The sequence below is a fragment of the Ictidomys tridecemlineatus genome, chromosome 11, assembly GCF_052094955.1.
Source record: "Ictidomys tridecemlineatus isolate mIctTri1 chromosome 11, mIctTri1.hap1, whole genome shotgun sequence".
NCBI classification, from domain to species: Eukaryota; Metazoa; Chordata; class Mammalia; order Rodentia; family Sciuridae; genus Ictidomys; species Ictidomys tridecemlineatus.
This window is the reverse complement of record NC_135487.1, coordinates 16,377,396-16,389,118: the sequence shown is the minus strand read 5'-3', so window position 1 is coordinate 16,389,118 and position 11,723 is coordinate 16,377,396.

Here is an 11,723-nt window from a genome sequence, read left to right as displayed (position 1 = left end):
TAAAATAAAAAGGACTTGGGATACAGCTCAGTGGTAGAGCTCTTGCCTAGCATGTGGGAAGCTCTGGGTTCCATCCCTTGTACTATAAGGAAAAAAAAATCCATTCTACCCACTGTTTCATACACACACGATTTGGTATATATATTTTACATAGTTCCACATTATTCCTTCTATCTCCTGGATGTAGCTGTGAGTGGAAATGGTTTTGGTGGCTGTAGTTTTATTATCTGGAAGGGCACGTCAGGGTACACATATTTCAGATACTTTTCAGAAAAGTTTTACCAATCTGTGCTGCCTCCTCCTGCCCACCCCTTCCCACACCCCCAACCTCAGCTGTGCAAAAGCCACCAGGGCTGTGGGAGGTCTACTTCAAAGTCTCCAGGGCGGGGCTCAGTGGCAGGGCCCTGGCCCAGCATGCACTGGGTTCAATCCCCAGCACTGCAAAAAAAAAAAAAAATGTCCTCAGAAGACACAGGCTGACACCTGCTTGTTGTGCCACTCGCTGTTGTTGAACCCTGAGCAAACCACTTGCTCTAAGCCAACTTCCTCTTCAGCTCCGTGGCAGTGACAGTGGTACTTACCCACAAGATGGTGTTGAGGCTCCAATGAACGGTCTCCTCAAGCTTCTGGAAAACTTAATTAAAGGTAGACAATCGAATATTAAATTATTAAATCTTTATAAAAAGAAACCATACCCAGGGGCTGGGGATATGGCTCCAGCAGTAGCGCGCTCGCCTGGCATGCGTGCGGCCCAGGTTTGATCCTCAGCACCACATACAAACAAAGATGCTGTGTCCGCTGAAAAACTAAAAAATAAATATTAAAAAAAAAAAAGAAACCATACCCAACCCTCAAAATTATTCAGGAGCACCTTTTTTTAAAAAAAAGGCTGAACCTGGTTAGGGGCCCACGCCTATAATCCCGGTGAGTCAGGAGGCTGAGGCAGGAGGATTGCAAGTTCAAAGCCAGCCTCAGCAATTTGGCAAGACCTTAAGGAACTAAGGAACATGGTCTCCAAATAAAAAAGTAAAAGGGGCTGGGGACGTGGCTCAGTGGTTAAGCACCTCAGCCTCTGGTATCAAACAAAAACAAAATGAAAGACCAGAGGAGGAAACCCTGGATCTGGGGCAGGGAAAGCGAGGAACAAGAGCCGGGCGAGCGAGAAATGAAAGCTGGAGACCACAACGGGCAAATAAAGCCCATCTCTCTATAGGAGAGAGAGGCAACACAGGCTGGTTCTGGGACTTTTATGGGGGAGGCTCAGGAATCAGAGCTGGGCGGGTCCTAATGCTGGGGGTGGGGTGGGGTGGGGGTAAAATGGCAGCTGTCACTTAAGATGGCCATCCAGACGCTAAGCAAGCACCTATATCCCCCCCCCTTTTTGTTTTTATTTGAACCCTTAGGGAACAGGGACGTGGGTCAATCTTCTATAACTGCTTCCTGTGGGAAGGGGCGGCGTTTAAATCCCTCATTAGGGGCATGGATATCATTGGAATGATGATGGAGGTTGCGTGGAGGTAGAATGTGTCCCCAGTGCCCCAGTTTTGGGTGACAGATTGTTCTCCATCCTTCAGTAGAGGAGAGCTGTTGTTTCCAGCGTTCGAGATCCTGTTGGAGTTGTCGTATCTTGTCCTTTACTATACCACATTGACTGACATGATGATAGCATTCCTCCTGTGGGTACAAAGTCTGCCTATTTCAACCATAATAGGGTCAAGGCCCCTTTGATTCTGCAGAACCACAGCCAAGAATCAGGCTGGGGTTGGATGGTTAGTATATGGTTTGAGCACGTTGCTGTAAGTCTCCTAGAAATTGGAATGGCAACCACTGGTTAGGGTCCCCCGGGAGGTGAGTGCAGGATGAGGGAGGAAGGCAAAAACGAAGAAGGGAAGGGTGGTCCTCATGGTTCTGCTGTGCCCTCGTGGTCCTCGGAGACCCAAGGAAGATTGGGGGTTCCAGCCTTGGAGAAACAGCTTAAGAGGGCCTGTGGGGGTCACTGTATAGAAGGGCGGAGAAAACTGTTTTAAATGCGAATTATGAGCCCCATATGGGATGCCCTCAAGGTGGGCTGCTGAGGGGGTGGTAAGAATGACCCAAAAGGGTCCGGTCCATTTTGTGGAGAATTGAGAGGAGGAGAGGGACCTGTTGGGCAGGTTAAAAAGTACCAGGTCCCCAGGAGACAGAGTGGGAGAAGGAGAAGAGGCAGAACGAGGCTTTTCCAGAACAGCATCACTCTACTGCCAAAGAAGATTCCTAGAGTGTGCGAGAAGGGGCCAGGAAAGGTGAGGAGCAAGGGGCCTTCCTGTATGCGGGGGGATGTGGAAGAAGGTCCTCCAGAGTTTCCAGGCATAAATGGGTGAGAGGAGGAGAGGTGGAAGAGTCCTGAGGAGCGGGGAGGAGAACACTGGGGTCTTCCATCAGGGAAACCTGAGAGATAAAAGGCGTCCGGGGGTGAGGAATGGAAGCCCTGGAGGTGAGGAGTCCTCCAGGGGATGGGGAGCCAGGATGGTGAGCGGGGCCCTAAAGGTGGGCTTCTTTGACTTGATCATGAGTAGAGAGGCTGCGGCCCATCCCCAAATAGTAGGGTCAAGACCCTTTGATAGGTAAGCCACAGGGACCAAGGTGGGCCCCAGCATGTGTCCGAGGACCCCTAGAGCAAATCCCTGCGGGTCTGTGAGATCAGGGCAATGGAGAGAGAGAAAGCTTTGAAGTCATCGTTCTTGTTGTAGCCAAGGGAGAGTTAAATTCACTTTATTTTGGCCTCTTATCAACGAAGCCTGCAAGTCTGTCCTTTGTATTTTAACGTTACTTCAGCGTGGCCTTGGCCAGGGATGTTGCTGCCCGGGGCTTTACCATGTTCCATGCCAATAAAAGGAGAGAGGAGGGTTCTGGGTCCCTTGTGTGTCTAGAAGTAGGGTCTCTGGAGGAATCCAGAGCCTCAGTGGCCATTAGAAGCTGGGGGCGGGGGAGGAAGAGGAGCCCAGGGAAGGCTGAGAGTGGAGGAGGGAGAAAGCCTGCACAGAGGGATTTCCTTCCGTTTTCCTGGGCGCTTACAAAAGTTATGAAGATTCCATAAAGTACTGGGATCAAAGGTGCCATTAGGTGGCCATTGTCCTGTCATAGAAGGGCCATGACGGAGTGGAGATTGGATTAGTCAGGAGCCAAGTGGAGAGGGGCTGCGTGGGCAAGAGGGCAGCCAGAGGTGAGTCAGGTGGATTCTGGACTGCGGTGGGCTCCCCAGGGTGAGCTGGAGTGCTGAGTGGCTAGACGCAGCCGTCCCCTGCTCTAGGCCAAACCAGAGTGAGAGAGGAGACAGCAGTGAAAAGGGATGGTCACCACACCACTCACCGGCCCCGGGGGCTGAAGCCTTTCTGGGGCTGGGAGAAGGGAGTCTCCCGCGGCTTCCCTGGTCGCGGGCTCTGCTCATCGAGAGTCTTGGTGCCTGGCCAGGGCTTTCTGAGCTCTGCGGAGGAGCCGAGAACCCAGACCTGAGTGAACTCTCCAAGGGGAAGGGACGGGAAGGTGGAGAATCTTGGTGCTGGGCCAAGATCTAGGCTCACTTTTGTCTCTGAGAGGAGACTCGTCACTGCTGTCTCAGTAGAATTGTGAGGAGGAGGGGAGGGACGAGGCCGGTGTGTGGATGGAGAGGAGCCTCAAGGTGGGTGGCCATGGTCCTGGGCCCTCAGGCCGGGATCCCAAAGCAGCTCAAATCCCCGGAGGGGAGAGCAGAGCTGCGGGGAGACCTTGATCAAGGCTGCTCTGCCGGGACAGCAGCAGCCAGGAGGGAGAGCAGGTGTTGTGATTGGGCCAGAAAATGGAGGGGGTCTCTGAGGCGGATGGGAATGGGCTTGTGGTGTGAGGCCATAGAAGGACTCGAGCATCCTGGACAGTAGTGTCCACCTCAAAGTGGGCACCGGGAGGCACGGGCAGACGGAGTAGGGGATGGTGCTGAGGTGAGGGTGAGGATGGGGGAGCAGCAGGCGAGTCTGGATGGCAGCGTAAAGGAGGGGAGAAGGAAAGCGTAGCCCCCAACTTTGAGGCCCACCTGGAATACACAGTTACCCTGGGTCCCTCGGAGTGATGGTCGTGGTCGGGTGATGGGGACGTGGGCCTCGTCAGTCCCCTGCAGCCAGTCCTAAGAGTTGGAAAGGGGAACCAGAAGGGCCAGATGGTGGGGGGCTGCTATGGGCTTGGGGATAGTCCACAGCCCAATATCCCTCCTGATGGCATTTGGGACAAGGGCCCGAAGGCTTTAGAGGTTTAGGACATATATAAGCCCAGTGACCCGCCTGACCACATTTAAACAGGGTCCAGGTGGTCCTGAGGGACCCTTCTGTGGGTCAATGGAACCAGGGACAGATGCTGGGGCCAGACAGACGGCTTGAATGAGCATCTGATATTTCTGCCTTGGGACCTTCTTGTCTCTCCCGTTTTACACCTTAAAGGCCACTCCCAGAACCTCAGCTTGAGGAGTTAGAGACCCCTCTTGAGGTGCCTTAGTTTGGCCTTATCAAGGAAACTCTGGGAGAAAAAGTTGGTCAATAGCAGTGGTCTCCCATCTGGAGTCTCAGGGTCCAGGTTAGTATATTGTAATAAAGCCTTGGTCAGGCGGTCTAAAAATGCTGAAGGGTTTTCATTCTTATCTTGGATGATTTCCTGGAGCCTTTCATAATTGATAGCCTTATGGGTGGCCTTTCTAAGTAATGAATTGAGGCAAGTAATGAATTGGCTTCTACTCCTCCAGGTGAATTATAATCCCAATTGGGCTCCGGATCGAGGACCACTTCCATGCCAATTGGATGGGCAGGGGAGGTCTGATGTACCTCACCAGCATAGTTTCTAGCTTGCTCCCAAACTCGCCTGCACCCCTCGGGCAGGAGGGTGTCTATATGACCAGGAGGTCCATAGATCATATAGACATCACGGAAGGTCAAATCATATGATTGAGTCAGATATTGAGACTCTTTGATCTATGTGGAGGGACTTGGAGTATCGGACCCAAGCCGCTTTTCTATCTGTGAAAGATCTGACAAAGAAAAAGGCACAGGAACCCGGATTACGCCATCCACCCCAGCCACCTCGTGTACAGGACACAGAGATGAGGGTTGGCAGCAGCGGCCCATGAGCATGTGGCAGGAGGAGAGAAGGGCGGAGGGGACAAGGGGACAGTTGCTGTGGAGACTTCATCAGAAAGAGAACTGTGGTATGGCGGGGCTCATCCGCTGGGTCCAAGGAGAAGGAGTCCTGGGTAGGATCTTCTGTCTCTTTGGAAGCAGGCGTAGGGGAGGTGGGAGCTAAGAGGACTCCTGCAGGAGAGCAGGAGTTGCAGAGAGAGGGCTCAGAACGCAGAGGGGAGAAGCCTGAACCTATGATGACTTTTTCCATTTTCCCGACGCTCACAATAGTTGAAAAGGTCCCTGATAATATCGGGATCTAGAGTGCCCTTAAGTGGCCATTTAGAGTCTTTATCCAAGGGATATTGAGGCCAGATCTGATTGCCCAAGCAGATAAGTTTTGGGGGGTTAGGTCTGGGGTGAGGGAAAGAGAGAGGTTAGAGAAGTGAGCCAGGAGGCAGCCTGGGGGAATTTGGGGGGAATGGATAAGGAGCCGCCCGTGGTGGAGGCGGGTTTAGAGGTGGGGCGTCCCCCAGTCTCTAGTATCACCTAGTCAAGAGGACAGTCACCAGCACCGGGTAAGTGTGGGGGCCGGAGCCCATGGAGCACTTGGGTCCCCGGCTGGGACTAGGAAGTAGGGGCAGAAGCTGAAGAGATTGACCCAAGGCCGAGCTCTCACCAGGAACAACTCCCAACCAATCACCTCCGTGTTTTTCTTTCTCAAAACCCAAGACCCAAATAAAAGACCAGACCGCCTGTAGACAGCAGGTGTCAGCTGCAGCTGTGAGAGCTGTGGCTGGGGGTGACCTGGGAGTGCCAGGGGATCAAGGTCACCTCCCAGGACCCGTAGGTGGTTTAGGTCGACCAGAGACAGGGGTCCACATGAACGGTCTGGTGGTGGGTGCGGAGAGGGCACTCAGTGGAATGGAGGGCCTGGTCCCAAGATGGAATCTGGAGGGGGGCCCAGGGGGGCCCAGGGATGCTCAGTGACCCTGGAGGAGGGGAGGGGGCACACCGGGGAACGTGATCCCAGGTTTCAGCACCAAAATGAAGGGAAAGCGAGGAATGAGAGAGGGAGACCAGGCGGAGATCACAGAGAGTTTATTTGTCAGAGCTGACAAAGGCCCCTCTCCACAGGAGAGAGAGGCCACGCAGGCTGGGGTTCCGTAGGCCCAGGAATCAGAGCCAGGGGGTCCTAATGCAGGGGGTTAGGGGTGGGGCTGGTATGAGGGGGTGGGGAGCCCTTCTCAGAAGACCTTGGGCGGGAAAGAGGAACTTTTTCCTTAAAATGGTGGCGGTCACTTAAGATGGCCATCCAGATGCTCAGCAAGGACCTTGTACTTGGGACACAGACCTCTCTTAGGAGCAGGTGCTGGCGTCTCTGAGGGAGGCGCCTTGGAGTTGGTTGTGCAGGGATTGGAAAGCACCATGGAACTAGACTCCGCTGCTGCTGCTGCTGCGATGCAGGGGAGGAGCTTCGCTGGGCAGGGATCAGGAAGCAGCAAGGCCCTTTGCCTCCTGCAGCCTCAGTTTCCCTCCCAGGCCCCTAACAGGGAGAGCTGTTGTTGGCAGAGCTCCAGCCCCAGCCCCCCAAAGCCAACAACAGGAGGACGGGTTTGGGGCAAAGACAGGACAGCTTAATGACGGACACGTGTCAGCAGCCAGAGGCCTTTAGCCTCCAGTAGGTCCCAGACTAGCTCTGAGTCAGGGGAGGGGGCTTCGAAAAGACCCAGGAGGCTAAAGATAAGACTAACCTGGTGCAGACCCTCTCCCCAGGGGATGAGATCAATGTCATGGAGAGTCACCCCTTCCTTCCCTACGGTGACAAAGTTGATCCCCAAGACCTAAAGGAAAGGCAGGAAGCTCTTTGCCTGCTGCCTCTTGCCGTCTCTCGTTAGGCTGCTCCCTGGCCCAAAGAAGAGCCACAGCTGGTGTTTTGAGGCTTTAGTCAATGCCAGGCCTTGTTCTGGATTAAAACTGTGCAGCCTCCTATGAGGGTGACAGCATTATTACCACCTTAACAGACGAGGACACTGTGGGTCAGAGGAGCCCCATGCTCCCCCAAGGTAGAAGGCAGAGTAAGGGCGGTGCTCGGACTCAGCCGCAGTGCTGGGTGCTTCCCGGTGTCCCGCTGTGCTTTTCTCAGTTATTATTCCACAGGCCACGTGGTGTTCCTGCCATCAGACAGGCACACACAGGTCTAGAGGACGTTGGTGTACGCCCGTGCCACAGTACGTGGCCACCTGCAGGGGTTCCTGGTGCCGCCAGGGTTCAACCTGCTGGTGCTCTGGTTGGAAGACCGGGTTAGCGCCCTCCTCTCACAGAGTGTGGCCAGGTGCTTGTTGAGGACCTAGTACAAGTCCTGAAGCTGGGAAACCTACCACTGGGAACATTTTCTGACTGTTGGGGTGGCAGCGGAGTGGCCCAGTCCTGCGAGGATCCACTGGTTGGGCCCTTTTGAGAAAGAGGGTGTAAGACAAGTTCTTTAGGGAGGACCGCTCATTCTGGGCCTGGTGGGGTCAGCCAGGCCTAGATTCTGGAGCGTGGAGCTGCCTGGTGGAGGGGCACGGGGATGGAGAGCTGGCCCCCGGCTGTGAAGGCTGACCTGAAGCCAGGTGAGAACTTGCTCGGGAAGGACTCCTGAGGTTAGGCTCAGGCCTGCAGGATCCAGGAAGCCATTTCTAGGGGTTGCTAGGGCCTGTTCCCAGCTTGGGAGGCACAGCATGTAGGGTTACTCCTTCCCTGGGACCAGACTGGGTAGGGGAGGGCACATCAGTGGGTGGTCACTGGCGGAGAGCAGCTGAGCTCCCTGGGTGCTGGCCTCAAGAGCAGAGGTCATAGCAAGACAAGAAAGTCAGTGGGAAGCCCGAGACAAGCTGCAGAGAGCACAGCTCCCTCGAAACAGTCCCTGAGGACTTCAAAAACCCAGGGGGCTGGGGCGTAGCTCAGTGGTAGAGCATATGCTTGGCACTCGGGAGGCCCTGGGTTCCGTCTCCAGCACCAAAGCCCAAACCTAAACCAGATCACATGCCCCAGAAGATGGGGGGACAATGTCACCCTGAAGGGGGCTAATTTCTGCTTTTGGAAGCTTATAAGAAAGCCAGGTGTTGTGGTGCATACCTGTAACCCAGAGGCTGAGGCAGGAGGATCACAAGTTCAAAGCCAGCCTCAGCAACTAAGGGAGACCCTGTCTCTAAATAAAATATAAAAAGGGGATGTGGCTCAGTGGTGAAGCACCCCTGGGTTCGATTCCAGGTACCAAAAAAAAAAAAAAAAAGATCTGGGGGTGTGGATCATGACTTCCTGAGGCCTGAGACAGGCTGGGGACATACGGGTTTCATTGAAATATAAATTAGATAAACTTACTATCCAAGTGGATCACCGGGGAGCCCGAGCTGCTGGCAGTAGCTGACTTGGCTGGAGGTGAAGGGGCTATCTCTTGCCCTTTCAGTTCCAAAGTATCCCAGGGAGCTCTGAGCCTTTTCTCAAGTCCAAGCTTTTGGATTTTGAAACCGCAGCAGTGATTTGGAAATGCCCATACGGTGACGTCTATCTTCCTTCTTGAATTTCTGTGATTTATTTCAATCAGAATGGATGCCTGAATTTTTAGGAACTGGGTCCTGTTCAGTGTGCTTATTTGATGAAGTAAGAAGTTTAAACAAGAATAACCAACTAAGACTTGCCCTCTCAGATACTAGAGTACACGGAAAAGCCTCAGTGATTTCAACAGCGTGCTCCTGGTGAATGACTAGGCAGACAGATGAGCAGAGTGCAAGTCCCGCAAATATAGAAATTTAGTATTATATTAGTGACATTCAATTCCTAGGGCTAAGCTGGACTAGTCCAGGCACAGACCTGGGCGAGGTGGGCAGCGATCTGGACTGAATTGACGTGGCTCCACCCCCTGTACCCGGGAAAAACTCCCAATAGCTCTCGGATGTAAACATAAAGCTAAAATATAAAAAGTAGGATACAGGGGCTGGGGATGTGGCTCAAGTGGTAGCGTGCTCGCCTGGCATGCGTGCGGCCCGGGTTCGATCCTCAGCACCACATACCAACAAAGATGTTGTGTCTGCCGAGAACTAAAAAATAATAAATATTTAAAAAAAAAAAAAAAAAAAAAAAAAAAAAAAAAGTAGGATACAAGAGAATTCTTTTATAATCTTGGAGTGGGGAAGACCTATCAAACCGATTTGAGATCCAGAGGCTACAAGAGAAAAGACATTATGTATATAAATACTTATATCTACAAATAGGTATATAGAAATAATTGAATTTTATATAAAACACACACACACACACACACACACACACAAAAAAAAAAAAAAAAACCCAGACTTTTTCATAGCAGTGAAAAAAATATCATAAGCAAATCAAAAGGCAAAAAACCAAAGAGGGGAGAAATGCTTGTAGTTCAGATCACAGTAAAGGGTTTATCCGTGGCAAAAATCACTGTTAAAAATCAGCAGGAGGCACTGAAAAATGGGTAAAGAGAATGGGCAATTCATAGAAAAACACATGGTACATAACCATGCAAAGATGCCGAGTCTCATCCATATGAAGAGAGGTGTGTGTGACAGAAGGTATTTGTAACCAAGCTCCATCTCCGAGGCTCTGTGGCCTCCTCGTTGGGAGAACCGCACAGCTGTCTTTCAGTTTTTGAGTTAAGGACAAACAGGTTTTAGGAGAGTTCAACAGGGGCTCTGTGACTTGTTTTTTAATTAAAAAGTAGTCCTGAGAGTTGAGCGTATAAAGATTTCCAGGGTGCAAAGCGGGGATCATGTTTCCGCGTAACATGGAGATGGTGAGGCCATGTCCTCACTGCCCCCTGATCTGGTGTCCCCTGGGCCTCACAGACCTTCACGTGCTCACATCAACACCTGTGGCGTCACAAGATGTCCACGTCTTGGCTTGCGTTTCTTTTATATTTATAACCTAATACTCTGCCTGGTGTGTTGTGGTTTAATAAGGCCACGAGGGGACACGGGTGCTGACCTACCAAACACCATCTCTTGGTGACACAGGGCGTGGACTTTGTTTCCCTCTGGGTTTGTTTGGACCAAGAAAGCTGAGCACAACTGAATAACCTTTAAGTTGTACCGTTTCATTCAACAGGTTCGCGGATTCCTGTGGATTCAAAAGTGTCTCTAGCTCTGTGATGGCTCCGCAGTGTCCTTTGTCGGGTTAGTGGTTAGATGGTGGAACCACTAATGCATGTCCCCAGAGACTCAGCGGATGGCCTTCTGTTGCAGGTCTCAGCCTCCCTTGAAACAGTTTTCCTTTTCTTCTCAGCCGAAGCTGCAATCCTCATGCACAGACCCCTGCCCACTGAAACCCCCTCCAGCACACTGGGAAAGGCAGCCCAGCCCAGGGAGCTCAGGGTCCCAGCCAGGCAGCCCTGGGCTGGCATCCTGGCTCTGCTGTTCACCAGCTATGTGACCCAAGCCTCAAGTTTCTTCGTCTGTAAAATGGGGATAAGATCAAACTTTGTAGAATAATTATAAGGAAAACTTGAGATAAACATGAGGTTTTATGTGTGGTATACAGTAAGTGCTTCATAAATGCATCATAAAGGAGACACAAGGTATACTTAAGGTCTTCATGTATCATGGCATACAGTATGTGCTTTGTAAATGTATGAGTATGTATACATTTACGTAAGTTGTGGTATAAGCAAACAGGTACAACACCTGCCTTTATTAAGTTGGAAACTCAGAATGAAGAGACATGTGTGCATAGAATTGCTTAAGTCACAAGTGTTCATTATATAATTTAAAATGGAAAAAATTTAAATAAAGTTTAAAGATGAGGTGTTCCCCGCAAAGCTCACGTGAGACAATGCAAGAATGTTTAGAGGTGAAATGATTGAGTTAGAGAGCCTTAACCTAAAAGTGCATTAGTCCACTTGAATGGTATTGCCTGGGTGGAAACTAGGCAGGCAGGATGTGGTGGGTGAGGTGGTCCCTGGGGGAATGCCTTTGGGGTACACATGCTTTCCCCAGTGAGCAGAGCTAACTCTCTCTCTGCTCCCCGATTGCCAGGTCCTGAACTGCTTTCCTCTCCATATCCCTCTGCCATGATGTTCTGCCTCTCCTTAAGCCTGGAGCAGCGCAGTTGGCCATCTATGGACTGAGACCTCAGAAACAGTGAGCGCCAAATAAAACTTTTCTTCCTCTAAAATTGTTCTTGTCAGGTCTTTTGGTCACGGCAGAAAACAAGCTGATTCAAACAAGAGGGAAACTATTGCTTCAATATAACACCCTGTCCTGAGGGGATGGTCCCAAGACTGCCCATCTATTAATTCATCTGCTCTTCATAATAACCCTTAGGTAGTTTGCTAACCTTCCTTTTTCACAGATTTGGCGCCGAGATGTTAAGAAACTTGCCCTACACCACACTGCTGACAAGCTGTGCAGGCAAGATCTATGCTTTTAACCATTGAAGGGGAAAAGTGCCCGATTCAGCTTCCCTTGCATCATGGGCATCTCTGGGTCTGCAGGGTTCTGCAGGGTTCGTACAGCAGTCAGTAGCCGTGTGTGGATTTCTAAATTTAAATTAAAATAAAAGGAAATTAAAAATCCAGTTCCTTAGGCACACTAGCCACATTTA